The following is a 14,909-nucleotide window of genomic DNA, read 5'->3' on the forward strand; positions in this document are numbered from 1 at the left end:
GGGACAGGTGCCTCACTGTTGTTTCAGCCTATGGGCTGAGCAGCAGTGCAGAGTACCCGACTGCTGGATGGTGCTCTGACTGGGGACTCCATTGTTCCCCAGGATGACTTCAACGCTCACGTGGGCAACGACAGTGAGACATGGAGGGGGGGTGATGGGGAGGAACAGCTTCCCTGATCTGAACCCAAGTGGTGTTCTGTTATTGGACTTCTGTCCTAGTCACAGTTTGTCCATAACAAACACCATGTTCGAGCACAGGGATGTCCGTAAGTGCACGTGGCACCAGGACACCCTAGGCCGGAGGTCGATGATTGATTTCATTGTCATGTCATCAGACCTCTGGCCACGTGTCTTGCACACTCGGATGAAGAGAGAGGCTGAGCTGTCAACCGATCACCACCTGGTGGTGACTTAGATCTGCTGGCGAAGGAGGAAAATGGACAGACTTGGCAGGCCCAAACGTGTTGTGAGGGTCTGTTGGGAACGTCTGGCAGAGCCCAATGTCAGCACAGTTTTCAACTCCCACCTCCGGGAGAGCTTCTCCCAGATCCTGGGGGAGGCTGGGGACATTGAGTCCAAGGGAACCATGTTCTCCACCTCCATTGTCAAAGCAGCTGCTTGGAGCTGTGGTTGCAAGGTCTTTGGTGCCTGTCGTGGTGGCAATCCCCGAACCCGGTGGTGGATGCCGGAAGTAAGGGATGCCGTCAAGTTGAAGAAGAAGTCTTATCGAGCCTTGTTGGCTTGTGGGACTCCCGAGGCAGCTGATGGGTACTGGCAGGCCAGGTGTGCCACAGCCCGAGCGGTTGTTGAGGCAAAAACTCAGGTCTGAGTGGAGTTTGGGGAGGCCATGGAGGAGGACTATCGGTCGGCCTTGAGGAAATTTGGGCAAACGATTCAGCGCATCAGGAGGGGAAAGCAGTGCGCCACTAACACTGTTTACAGTGGAAGTGAGGAGCTGCTGGCCTTGACTGGGGACATTGTCAAATGGTGGAGGGAATACTTCAAGGATCTCTTCAATCCCACTGCCATGTCTTCCATGGAGGAAACAGAGGCTGAGGTCTCAGAGGTGGACTCGTCCAACACCCAAGCTGAGATCACTGAGGTGGTTGGCAAGCTCCTTGGTGGCAGTGCACCAGGGGTGGATGAGATTCACCCTGAGTACCTTCATTTTCTGGATGTGCAGGGACTGGTTGACACGCCTCTGTAACATTGTGTGACAGTCGGGGACAGTACCTCGGGATTGGCAGACCGGGGTGGTGGTCCCCCTTTTTAAGAAGGGGGACCGGAGGATGTGCTCCAACCACAGGGGGATCACACTCCTCAGCCTCTCGGGGAAAGTCTACTCCAGGGTACTGGAGAGGAGGATCCGATCGATAGTTGAACTCTCGATCCAGGAGGAACAATGCAGTTTTCATCCCGGTCACAGAACACTGAACCAGCTCTACACTCTCCATCAGGTGCTTGAGGGTTCATGGGAGTTCGCCCAACCGGTCCATATGTGTTTTGTGGATTTGGAGAAGGCATTTGACTGTGTCCCTCATGGTATCCTGTGGGAGGTGCTTTGGGAGTATGGGGTCCGGGACCCTCTGCTAAGGGCAGTCTGGTCCTTGTATGACTGAAGCAGGAGCCTGGTTCACATTGCCGGCAGTAAGTCAGACATGTTCCGGGTGCATGTTGGACTCTGGCAGGGATGCCCCTTGTCACCAGTTCTGTTCATAATTTTTATGGAATTTTTATGAATTTCTAGGTGCAGCCAGGGGCCAGAGGGGGTCCAGTTTGGGGACCACAGGATTTCATCTCTGCTTTTTGCAGATGATGTTGTCCTGTTGACCTCATCGAACCTGGATGTTCATTGTACACTGGGGCGGTTTGCAGCCAAGTGTGAAGTGAGTGGGATGAGGATCAGCACCTCCAAATCCGAGGCCATGGTTCTTGACCGGAAAAAGGTGGTTTGCCCTCTCTGGGTCGGTGGGGAGTTTTTGCCCCAAGTGGAGGAGTTCAAGTATCTCGGGTCTTGTTCACGAGTGAGGGAAGGATGGAGCGTGAGATTGACAGGTGGATCAGTGCAGCTTCTGCAGTGATGCAGTTGCTGTATCGGTCAGTTGTGGTGAAGAAGGAGCTGAGCCAAATGGTGAAGCTCTCGATTTACCGTTCAATCTACGTTCCTACCTTCATCTATAGTCATGAGCTTTGCGTCATGACTGAAAGGACAAGATCCCGGATACAAGTGGTCAAAATGAGTTTCTTCCGTAGGGTGGCTGGGTGCACCCTTAGGGATAGGGTGAGGAGCTCGGTCACCAGGAGGAGCTCTGAGTAGAGCCACTGCTCCTCCACATTGAGAGGGGCCAGCTGAGGTGGCTCAGGCATCTGTTTTGTATGCCTCCTGGACACCTCCCTGGGGAGGTGTTCCGAGCATGCCGGGAGGAGACCTCGGGGAAGACCTAGGACACGCTGGAGAGACTATGTCTCTCAGCTGGCCTGGGAACGCCTCGGGGTCCCCCCTGAAGAGCTAGAGGAGGTGTCTGGGGAGAGGGAGGTCTGGGCATTCCTGCTTACACTGTTGCCTCCACCACCCAGCCCCAGATAAGCAGTAGAAAATGGATGGATGGATGGATGGATGGATGGATGGATGGATGAATTAAGACAACCAAAATAACTACAACAAATACTTCAACACAGCACAACAAAAGCTTAATGGCTGCTTAGATATGACTCAGTGTTCAGAGATTTGTCCTTGTTTAAGCCACTTTTTTTTTTCCTAACTTGACTCATGTTACTTTGACAGTCCGCAGTGTAACATGTGAACGCTCGATGGGTCGCCTCCAGTGTGGTAAGTTTACACTGTATCTGAATATTTACCCCTGATGTCTGCACATTTCTTCTATAACACGTCCTTATTCTTTCAGATCAGGGGCAGGTAATATTTGTCTACGGTGCTCATTACGGGCGCCGTGACCAGACCACATGCTCTCGGCATCAACGTACATCTGCGATCCAAAACGTGGCCTGTTCAATACCTGTCACTCAAGTAGCTCAACGGTACAATGGATGAAAAGTATTCTCTACATAACTAAGATTTAATATTTGCTTTCACATACCTGTACATTTACAAGCCTGTATTCTCTCATCCACAGCTGTAATGGGCAAAACAGCTGTACTGTCAAAGCCAACAACTCAGTGTTTGGAGACCCCTGCGCGGGCACTTATAAGTACCTGGAAGTGGCGTACATCTGCCAGTGTAAGTGGCTGACATTATATACATAAACCAAACACAAGTCACTCATTTCCTGTTAATTTCTTAGCTTTTTAGACTTTCTGCTGTAATTATCAACATCAAAACTACTGCAACAAATAAGTTAACCTTTAATAAAACATAATAAAATATTTTTGTGCTATCATTAAATCATCAGTCTAAAGTAAATGTGTTCTTTTGCAGATCCATGTATGAAGATTCATGTATGAAGAACTGGCAGTTGATGATATATTTTGTTTTAAAAAGTCACATTTTTTTCAGCGTTCTCTGTTTTGAATAATGACCTCTGTCTGAGTTTGTCTGAACACCTACATTATCAGTAAATTAAATCTATAAAAATACAGGATTTTTACTAAAAAATGCAAAGGAACAGTGGATAATATTAAAACAAATGGTGATGTGACTATTGCAAATTTTGTGTTACTTTATGGAAAAATATATGATTAAAATTGTAGCATGTGATATGAATGGTCTGTCTTATATTCAGTAATTAAATAATTGGATAAAAACTACTATTTCCACTATAACCACAATGAACCTGTGTCAGATTGATGCTTCTTAACCTTATTTACCTTCAAGACTTTGTGCTTTGTATTTGTATAATGTAACTGACTACAAATAAACTGAAAATGTCAAATGCATTGAAATACAGCATTCAGCCCATTGGATGTATTCCTCTTTTACTGATTTTATCACTTCTTCTACACTATATACCTGTAAAAAAAAAAAAAAGATATTACTTTGTAGAAATTTGGGGGTGAGTAACACTGGTCTACAAGTTTATGGAAATGTTCTGCCTCAGAGATTAAATGTGTAAAATCTAATATACTTTAATAAGTTAAATTGCAGTTTAATGATAAAAGTGCTGGTTAGGTGATGTTAGCACACATATATATGGATTTATACATTACAAAACACAACCTAAATCAAGTATAGATTTCCACCAAAGTCCTAAAATTACCTTAATAAACAAGTGATACACACTACACTGTGATCTGAGAGTCACCTCCCTTTTCTGTATGTTTGCTATGACAAATATACACATGGTTACATTTTATTGAATTTAATCACTTATCACCATATCTTGCTTGCTCGTTTCATCAGCATGGAGTCATGTAATATTTGTCTAAGGTGCTGATTATGCACACCACGCCACTTACGGTCTGCAGGTTCTGTTCGACTCTGCATCTACATTCATTACATGAAATCAACCAAACATGCACCATTATATGTGTATATGTGTTCATTCTACGTAGATGAAAATAGGCATATGTGGGAAATAGCACATTATTGAGGAAGTGGTTTTAGTTCAAATTTAAGAGGAGATATGCATATTAACAGAATACCTATTTTTATCAAAAACTGAGTGTTTTTAACCTCTCATTAAAAATGATGTGATGTGTGTGTCCTGTCAAATGAAAATGATTGAGTTAAATTCTTTGGTGTTGTTGGTAACTGATAGAGATTTAACAACATGTGCAACAATTATCCAGGAGGTCAAGAGAAAAATATAGCTATAAGCCCTGATATTGGCTTTTTTATGGAATCAAACATTCCCTCTGAAGCATGTATATGTAGGTGATAGACAGATAAACTTCCTGTTATGTTCTTGTTACTGATTGGCCTTAACTTAGTGTTGTAATCTGTTATGGTCTTTAGTAATAATAATGAATTAGATTTCTATAGTGCTTTCCAAAGACCCAAATCACTTTACATTATTGATCCATTATTCCTTCACTCTCACATTCACACTCTGGTGGTGGTAAACTACATTTGTAGTCACAGCCGGTCACGGAAGCGTGACTGCCAATTCACACCAAATGGCCCCTCTGACCATCATCCAACATTCATGCAGTTCATACTGGTGGGAGTGGCTGGAGTGTCTTGCCCAAGGGCACAACGGCACATGACTAGGACACAGTGGGATTTGAACCGTGGATTCGATGTAATAATAATAATAATAATAATAATAATAATAATAATTTATTTGTAAAGCGCTTTCAATCAAAGTGCTGTACAGATATAAAATCAATCACAATAAAACATAAAAACTAAAAACATTAACAGTAAAAGCACATCAAGACATATAACACCGAGTAAACAAGTGGGTCTTGAGCTTTGCTTTAAAAACATCCACAGAGCATGCCTGCCTTATGTCCAGAGGAAGACGTATGATAAACTGCATGTACATATGATGTATAGGGGTGTAAGAAAATATTGGTTCTGCAATATATCGCGATATTTCATTTCACAATACTATATCGATATTAACCCTTTCATGCATAGTGGTCACTACAGTGGACAGCTATTCTACAATGTAATTTAACCTGAACTTCTGTAACAGTACCTGCATAATGTCTGCATGAGTGAATATAAAGGCAAGGAAATAATGAAATGTTATTAATATTTAACCCATAAAGACCTAGCGCTTCTTTGATGGCAGTTCCCAAATGATTTTTTCTCTCTATTTAACCTTTCTTCAGCATTTATCACCATTTATTATTATATTATCCTCTGTATTTAGCTTTTATTCAGTGTAAAGTAGGTATTTTATTATATTTACTCTGCTGATCATGTCGATGTTCATTAAAACTCAGAGTAAATTCAAAGGTTATTAAATCAGTAACAGGGAAAACAGAAACAAAGTGACTTTTTCAGCAAATCTATCATTAATTAACTGTCTCCATCCACTGTCATTGATCCAACTTCATGGGTTTTACTGGTGAGTCAATGTTGTAGAAGATAATGGTGTTTCCATGGTAACTACGGAGCCTCTGAACATCCAAATGGGTCATATCTGATGACCGTGAAAAGATGACAAACTGTATTTTACACTAGTTATTTACATTTTCATGGAGTTAAAAAATGTCTAGCTGAGTGGACATTTTTTAACTCCATGAAAAATAGGCTCATAAAAAAAATTAATTTCATTGTTTTTTTTTCATGCCTAAAGAGGAATAAAATCACTCCAGAAAAAAAAAAATTGACTAAGGTTCTCATAATTCATGCATGAAAGGGTTAAAAAAAACTATCGATATTTTTAGGTATTTATTCAAATGCAGATATGGCGGAGGTTCATTTATGTTTTTTTGTTTTTCTTTTTTGTTTATATTTTATTTATTATTATTTAACACGGTTTTGTTAATTAATGGTTATTTGAAGCATCCTAAAAGCACTTTATACTGTCTGAGAGGCAGATTTTGGTTCCTTTGGAAAATAGGAGAGTTAGAAAAAATTTGGGATATAACATTAGAACCTGTTCTGATAAAAAAACGTGTTTAGTATTTGTGCATATTTCTAAGGAGCACTCCAGAGTCAGAGATGCAGGGTTTGAATATACAACGGCCCTGATAGAAGTGAACGTCGAAAAAGCCACAGAAAAGACAGAAAGTATCAATGAAAAAACAGCAGACTGCAACCGTAAGTTTGATGAAATTGAGCAGATAGTCCTAATGAGCTTCTGGTCAAGGTTTGCTGAGGAGGCAATTATCACTCTCGCTAAAGAGGCTGAATCAGCCATGGATCAGGCTGAGGCAACTGACCGTCGACAGACAACCAGAAGGCAGCGTGAGCTCATGAATAGAAGCCTGGAGCGGGAGATCTTCAAGCTTGAAAATGAGCTGAGTAAATGGATTGACTTGATTCCCAGATCCAAGTTAACAGAATCAAGAGACCGTATTAGGAAACTGAAGAGGAGACGTGAGAAACTGTGGGATGAGTGGGTATGGCAAAGCAGTACTCGAGGTTCGGATCAGTCCAGCGATGAAGAGGAGGAGTCAGGTGTCAAGGTGGAGCAAAATCAAGATGGAGAGCAGAGCAAGACCCGTGAACAAGCAGCGGCTGTTGGTGCTCAACCCAATCCTGATCCGTTCTACTCCGTAGACACACAAGCCCCTGTAGTCGGCGTCCAGCCTAGCTTGCCCAGTGCACTCCCCGATCTCAGCTATCGTGCACTTCCAAATCCTGTGAGCTCATCACCTGGGACTTTCAATGTACCACAAGGTGGCCCAGACATGAACCCCGGAGCATATAACTTCAGACCTCTAATTAGCCTTGAGCAAGCACGCCTGCCCATGTTTTCCGGTAACATCAGGGACTACTACCGCTGGAAAGCTGAATGGGAGGATTTGGAGCGGCTGGGAAATCCACACAGATTGGAGAACATGAGGAAGTTCCACTTTCTAGGCAGCCTAGATGAGAAAGTCAGGAGGGACCTCGCACTGTCCAGCTGCAGTTCCGTCAAAGATGTGTTAAGGCTCCTTGACAACAGGTACGGGAACAAGCCAAAAATAGTGCTGCTGATTTCAAAAGAAGTGCAAGGACTTCCCCCCATCAAAGGAAACAACCCTAGAAAGGCAATCGAACTGATCCAAGCTATAGAGAGAGCACTGCGTGATCTCCAAATCTTGGGGGAGGAAGATGCAGTGAAAAATCGAGTGGTGGCTCAGTCAATTGAGAGCAAGCTATCCGATTCTCTTAAAGAAAAGTGGTTAACATACAAGAATGATCCTGCAAGCGGCTTTTCATCACGCACCCACTTTGATTGTCTACTGCAATACCTGAAGAGGCAGGAGGACATTCTTGAGGAGTTAGATCAGCTGCAACCCACTTCAGAGAATATGCCTGAGAGGTTTAATGGAAATAGAAGAGAAAAAAGAGCATTCACCAAAGCCACATTGGGAAACACTCAAAAGAACTCTCAACCAAATTCATGCATCACGTGTGGTGACAGTGAGCATGCAGGTAGATTATTCGCCTGCAGAGTCTTCAAGAAGCTTAACCTGTCAAGTAAGAAAGCTCAGCTAAAGAAAGCAGGAGCATGCTTCAAGTGTTTGTGCCTTCATGGTGAAGCTAATAGTTGCACCCCAAAATATCTTTGCTCAAAGGATGACTGCCGAAAAGGGGGGTCTTCAGACCACAACTACCTCCTCTGCCCAAAACCACAGATCAGGAAAAAGGATCAAAAGAGTGGAGAGCAGGGTGACACAAAAGTGGAGAAAAGAGGATTTGGACTGACTGACAAACAAGAAGAGCTCCTAGCTAAACTCCCTCCAGAGCTGAAAGCAGAATTTAAGGAAGCTTTCTCAAATAAAGTATCGACAACAGTGTGCACCAGCACTGCCTGCGACCCAAAAGAGTACCCAGTCATAATGATGCTGCAAGAGGTGACAACAAACTTGGGCCAGTTAGTTGGTGCACTGATTGACCTTGCTTCGGATACAAATTATACCTCGCATGAAGCCGCCAGATATCTCAACCTGAATGGAGATGACATTAAGTTGATTGTCCAAGGAGTTGGAGGGATGGAGAAGGCAGTTTCTACCAAAAGGTATACTCTGAGGTTGAGAGTAAAAACCCCCAAAGGTACGGTTACAGAGCACAAACTTCTCTGTTACGGCCTGGAAAACATCGCTAAGGTGAACCAAGCAGTCACACCACAGCTACTACAGAAATTTTTCCCTGATGTTGCAGCCAAGGATTTGGTCTGCCCCAATAAGATCGACCTCCTAATTAGTCACAGGGAGGGTCGCCTGGTCCCACAACCAACCAAAGTGGAGGGAGACCTTGTCCTCTGGGACGGTCCCCTGGGTAAAACTGTCGGTGGTACGCATCCTAACCTCTTCAAAGATATAGACCTAGCAGTGCATTGGTCTGAAACCCACTTCGCAAGATCAATGAGAAGAGCTTCGAGAGCGTACAAAGAGATCCTTGTGAACCCGGCAGGACCTAGAGAAGCCCAAGCAGAACATGGAGAAGCAATCCTGTGTAGTACTGCAACTACCAACAAAGAAATTTTTGAGTGGTTCAAGTGGGACAGCATTGGAGCTGCATGTGAACCTCAATGTGGTGGCTGTAGGTATGGTAGGTGTCCCCCTGGAGGCAAAGAAATTACTCTAGGAGAGGAAAGAGACCTAGAGAAGATCAAAGAATGCCTCACCTATGTGCAAGGAGATAAGCATAGTACCTTCCCTCATTGGGAAGTATCCTACCCTTGGAAAGGAGACCCTGTGACCCTACCTGATAATCGTTGTGCAGTAGAGGCCACCTTCCTGAACACGGAGAAACGTCTCAGGAGGGAGCCGGAGTGGAAGGCTGCATACAGGGAGCAAATTCATGAGATGGTCTTGAGGGGAGCTGCAGCTAAACTCACCAAAGAGGAGATAGACAGCTGGAAGGGACCGAAGTGGTATATCAGTCACCTAGTTGCACCTAATCCTCACTCAATCACTACACCTGTCAGAATTGTATGGAACAGTAGCCAAGAGTTCCGGGGGGTGAGTTTAAATGCCCTCTTGCACAAGGGTCCAGACGTCCTCAATTCAATCAGAGGAGTTCTCCTGAGGTTCAGGAGTGGGTTGTGTGCTGCCCTAGGTGACGTGAGGAAGATGTACAACTCCGTGTGGCTTAAAGACAAAGAAGTCCATCTTCATCGCTTCCTCTGGAGAGACAACCCAGAGGATGAAATTGAAGTCTTTGCTGTCGTCAGGGTAAACATCGGTGACAAACCTGCGGGCTGCATCGCTCAGGTTGCTATGAGAGAAACAGCAAGCCTGCCCCAGTTTGCTGCCATGGTTGAAGAGCGCCGGGTTCTGATGGAAGACAGTTATGTCGACGACATCTTGACATCCTACGATGACCTCAAGACACTGGTAAAGATCACCAAAGGAGTGGAAAAGATCTTGGAAGCCGGGGGCTTTTCCCTCAAGCCGTGGGTCTTGTCTGGCCAAAGTGGGAGGTCTGGAACTGCAGTCAACCCCAGTAACAGTGAAAAAACTGCGACTGTGCCCAAAACTCTGGTGTTACCTAATCAAATGCGGGATGAAGAAAACAAAGCACTGGGAGTTGGCTACGAACCAGAGACTGACAAACTTCATGTAATGACATCCATCAACTTCTCAAAAAAGCAGGCAAAATGAGGTTGGGACGTGACTTATGTGAGCAAGACGTCAGAAGCAACACTCCAAATCCCTTGACTCATCGAATGCTGTTAAGCCAGATTGCTGGTTTTTATGACCCTATCGGCCTAGCCATACCTGCTAAGCAGAAAGGAGTAATGCTGGTAAGGGAGTCCTACCAAGAAGCGGGTAAAGGCAACCCAGGCAAAGACACATGGGATGACCCGCTCTCTCCAAAACTCCGGGAGGCCTCCATAAGACTCTTCGAGGAGTATGTGAGACTTGGCCAGATCAGATTCGAGAGAAGTCTCACACCACCAGGAGCCATAGGCAGCCCACTGGGAGTCACGTTTTCAGATGGGAGTGAAGCTTCCTATGGTGCCATACTCTACCTCAGATGGGAGACACAGAATGGAGTTGTCATGAGACTGGTCGAGTCAAAGGCCAAACTCAGTCCTTTAGACCAGAAAGGGGATGTGATTAAGGCAGAGTTATGCGGAGCCGTCTTCACAGCCCATCTGAAAAAGTACTTTGAGAAGCACTGCCGCATTGAGGTTGCACGCTGGGTCCACTTTGTGGACAGTCAAACAATCCTGGGAGCGATCCAGAAAGATAGTTATGGCTACCAGACCTTCTTCGAGAATCGCATCGGAGAAATCCAGAAGGCAGGACCAGTAGAAAACTGGAGGTGGGTCGAGGGTGGCCTCAACATATCCGACATCATCACAAGGGGAGCATCTCCTGAGGAGCTCGATGAAGAGTCAGAGTGGCAAAGGGGCCCTGAGTTCCTAAGATGGCCGGAAGCTGAGTGGCCTGTGAAGATGGCCAGTGAGATAGTGACTACCGTTGTTGATGATGTTAAAAGGCTCCAGAGAAAAGCTTTTTCAGCTGCAGTCACCAGTGCTCAATCACGGAAGATATCTACCCCCTGCAACACTGATGTCGGTGTGGACTTGGGAGCACTGAAGGATGATGATGATCGTCCTACACTGCAGCTGCCGCTGAAAAGCCAAGATCCAGTTCCAGCAGCAGACAGACTGAGGAGGAAACCCTGGGGTGTGAACCTTGTGCACCTGGTCGAGCCCAGGCGGTTTAGTACGCTGTCAAAGTTATGTGGAACCATCGCCTGGACTCGACGAGCTGCAGAATCCTGGTTGGAAAGGAAACGCCCAACCTTGGGTTCAGCAAAGTGGGAGGTAAACTGTTCCAAGCTGTCTGCAGAAGACAGAAAAGCTGCATTCCAAGACCTTGCCCGCGCAGCTCAGGATGGTATAGATTTTCACAGTACAACCTTGAACTGTCTGGTTGTGACCAAGGATGACAACACTGGTCTCTTGCTGTGTGGTGGTAGGGTTCAATCTTGGAATGAAGATGGAATGGCTGTACCTTTAATTCCTTTCCAGTCATGGCTGGGGACTTTGCTGGCAAGAGAAGCTCATGAGGTGAATCATGAAGGCATCGCTGCGACACTGCTGCGCACAAGAAGAAAGGCCTGGGTGGTGCAAGGTCGGAGAACAGTCAAGAAGGTAGTCAGTGAGTGCATCATTTGCAGAAAACAAAGAGCCAGATTGTGCCAGCAAGTGATGAGTGATCTTCCTCTAGAACATACCAGCAGATCAAACCCCTTTGAGTATACCGCACTGGACCTCTTTGGCCCTTTTGAGGTTATGGACGCTGTTAAGAAAAGAGCCAAGAAAAAGGTCTGGGGAGTAGTGTATTGTTGCATGGCTTCCAGGGCTGTCCATGCTGACCTTGCTGATGACCAGTCATCTGAAAGTTTTCTTCAGGCTTACTCCCGATTTACGGCTCTTAGGAGGCATCCTAAGAAGTTATGGTCAGACAGAGGCTTAAACTTCGTGGGTGCCAGCCCTGCGTTAAGAGAGCTACACAAACATCTAGCCTGTTTACAGAATGGATCAGTTGAGAACGTGGCTGCCAAGAACGGCACTGAGTGGCAGGGGGATTTCCACCCCGCAGACTCGCCCCATAGGAATGGTGCAGCTGAAGCAGCAGTTAAGCTCATTACAAAAGCTCTAAACAGCCTCAGCAGAGCTACCAGATGCTACACATGGGGGGAGTTCCAGACCCTTCTCTACTCGGCAGCTAACTTGACCAACAAGCGTCCCATCGATGCCAAGGCACAGGAGCAGGAGGACACAGTGGAGTATTTGACTCCTAACTCCCTTATCCTGGGGCGTACTGGACATGGAGGAGATATGCACGGGATCGACATGGAAACCCACCCTTGGCGTAGGCTGAGGGCTGTCCAGGCTGGAGTGGACAAGTTCTGGTCGAAGTGGAGTGAGCTGGCAGGTCCAAATTTATTCATCCGGCACTAGTGGCACTGAACGGAGAGGAGCGTAGAGGTTGGAGATGTGGTCTGGATCGCAGATCAGAAGGCCCTGAGAGGACAGTTCCGGCTTGGTCGAGTTGTTGCTACGTATCCTGACAAGAAGGGGGTGGTCCGGGATGTGGACGTCAAGACCTGCGTGGGCCTTCCAGCCTCCCTTGTGCCCAGGGCCCAGAGGAAGAACTCTATCCTGTCTCCAACCATCGTGCTTCACAGGGATGTACGGAGGTTGGTGGTCCTGGTTCCGATTGAGGATCAACGGGAGGTAAGATAAGTCCTCGCCATGGGTACCTGAAAGACTTTGTGACTTTAAATGGACTCTTGTTGCTTTAGTTAGCGGGTAACCCTGGGAGGCAACTGAGTGGTTCAAGGGCAAACCTACACTCAGTAGGAGGAAAGGTGGTGGAGCCTACCTCCTTAGTTAGCCTTTGTACTCATGTTCTAACTCATGGAAGCATTTGGACTACTGAAGAGCACTTTAACTTTGAAAGGTCACCTTATTCTGAAAGACACTTTAGATTCCATGTAGCTACTAAGGCTGGACTTTAAGTCCACGAGTTCCTTTGATATCCACTTAAAGACTGAAGTAACTGTTGTGATTATTGTGGCCTCCTTGGATCTCCTGATCAGTCGGCCAAGTGGGAGGTGTTAAGACCTCTGGGTGACATGACAAAGCTGTTAAGACTGGGTAAATGAGTTTAAATAACTTCACTGCTGGAAATGGTAATTGTTTGGTTTCTTTATATGTTTACATATTTTTGTCTAATTTTATTAATAACAGTAATGTTTATATTATGGTTAAACAAGTCTGGCAATTTATATTTATGAGCAGGCGGGGTTGCCTGAGGTTATATATGGCGGCTGCGGCCCATTCTAATCAATCCATTCATTGATCTGTTCACCATCGGCAGGAGCACACAGCCCACTGGTATGTATCAAACGCTATCAGCTAATGTAGACTGCTAACGGTGTTTAATCATTAATTGATGCTTGTGTATGTTATCTTTTGTCATGCTAAGTTAGCGTTACTTTACAGTGGAAGGATGTTTATGTTTAACTATGAGTTGCGGGAATGTGGAAGTTCGGCTGTGGCGTGAGTGCTAATTTTCAATGCTAGCCGTATCTTAAGTTACCTTAAATATTCTTTAAGTTAATGATCCTGGCGACTGCCATAGTAAATGCCGTAGTAAGCGACAATGTTTAATTCTTAATCTGTAACAATGTCACGCTGCAGCGCATTTTGGGTTTGTTTATGTTGTGGTCGGCATGTGTAGTTATTAGCCCACGGGCTCCCATTCATAAAAAGGCTACGGTGGCACTGGGATGTGCTTTGCGCATGCTCCAAAGACACTAAGCCTTCTGGGTAATGTAGTTTCCAGGTTGATACAGTCACTACAGTTAGTCTAATGTGTTTTGTCTTTTAAGTCTGTCATGTGAGATGACTTTGTTTGCTTGTTGTTGTGTTTTATGTGTGAAGAGTACATTGGAATTATGAATTTCTATGTGTTTGTTTCTATTTAAAGGTTTATGACCTGTGATAAATCCTGTGATAAACAAAAAATAAATTAAGCAAGAAAAGGATAAACATGAGTTGTAACATTGTGTGCTGCCTGTCCAGCCTTTTCGGAGGGCTAAAATTTTAAAAAGTCAGAACAATCGTGATATATCGTATTGTGATCCTAGTATTGCGATTTGTATTATATTACCAGATTCTTTCCAATACACACCCCTAATGATGTACCGGATATGAATGTCTGACACTGAATCTCAATGAATAATAAATCATACAAAAAGAAAGAACAAAAATGTTTAAATCGAGAGAAAATATCATTTTGGAAGTACCACAAAAATAGCACTGGGTCTTTATGGGCTAATTCAACTTTCACCTCTAAGAGACGACAAGGATTATTTGTGTGACTCAAGCAGTAATTTATCAGGTAAATGTCATTTTCAGTACTTGAACAACAGAATCTATTTGTCTCTTGAAGATAATCTCCTCCACTAAGACTACAATGTGATTGAGAAAATGAAGATCGACATGGAAATAAAACAGAACACTGAATAAAATATGTAGACAGTTGATGGTAGAATGGGTAAAATGCACATATGTTAAAGACAACAGGATTAAGTCAACAGTCTGAAAATATCTGAAAAGAGGCACAGCACCACACCATCACCAAACAGTGACTAACGCACTTTGGCCATACTCTCTATGTGGACTCATACTACACCCACTGAGGTATACATGTCAGGATTTAAGTGTGTGTTCTTGAACTAAGAGAATAAAAACAGGTGTGATTGTCCTTCTAGCATCAGTCTCACTCTGTTCTCTGACTGGATCTTCCAAAACCATGTTCTACAGCAGCTTCTGCACCACGCTGTGTAAGTATACAACTGACAGATGACTACT

This window comes from Sphaeramia orbicularis, chromosome 7, assembly GCF_902148855.1.
Source record: "Sphaeramia orbicularis chromosome 7, fSphaOr1.1, whole genome shotgun sequence".
Lineage (NCBI taxonomy): Eukaryota > Metazoa > Chordata > Actinopteri > Kurtiformes > Apogonidae > Sphaeramia > Sphaeramia orbicularis.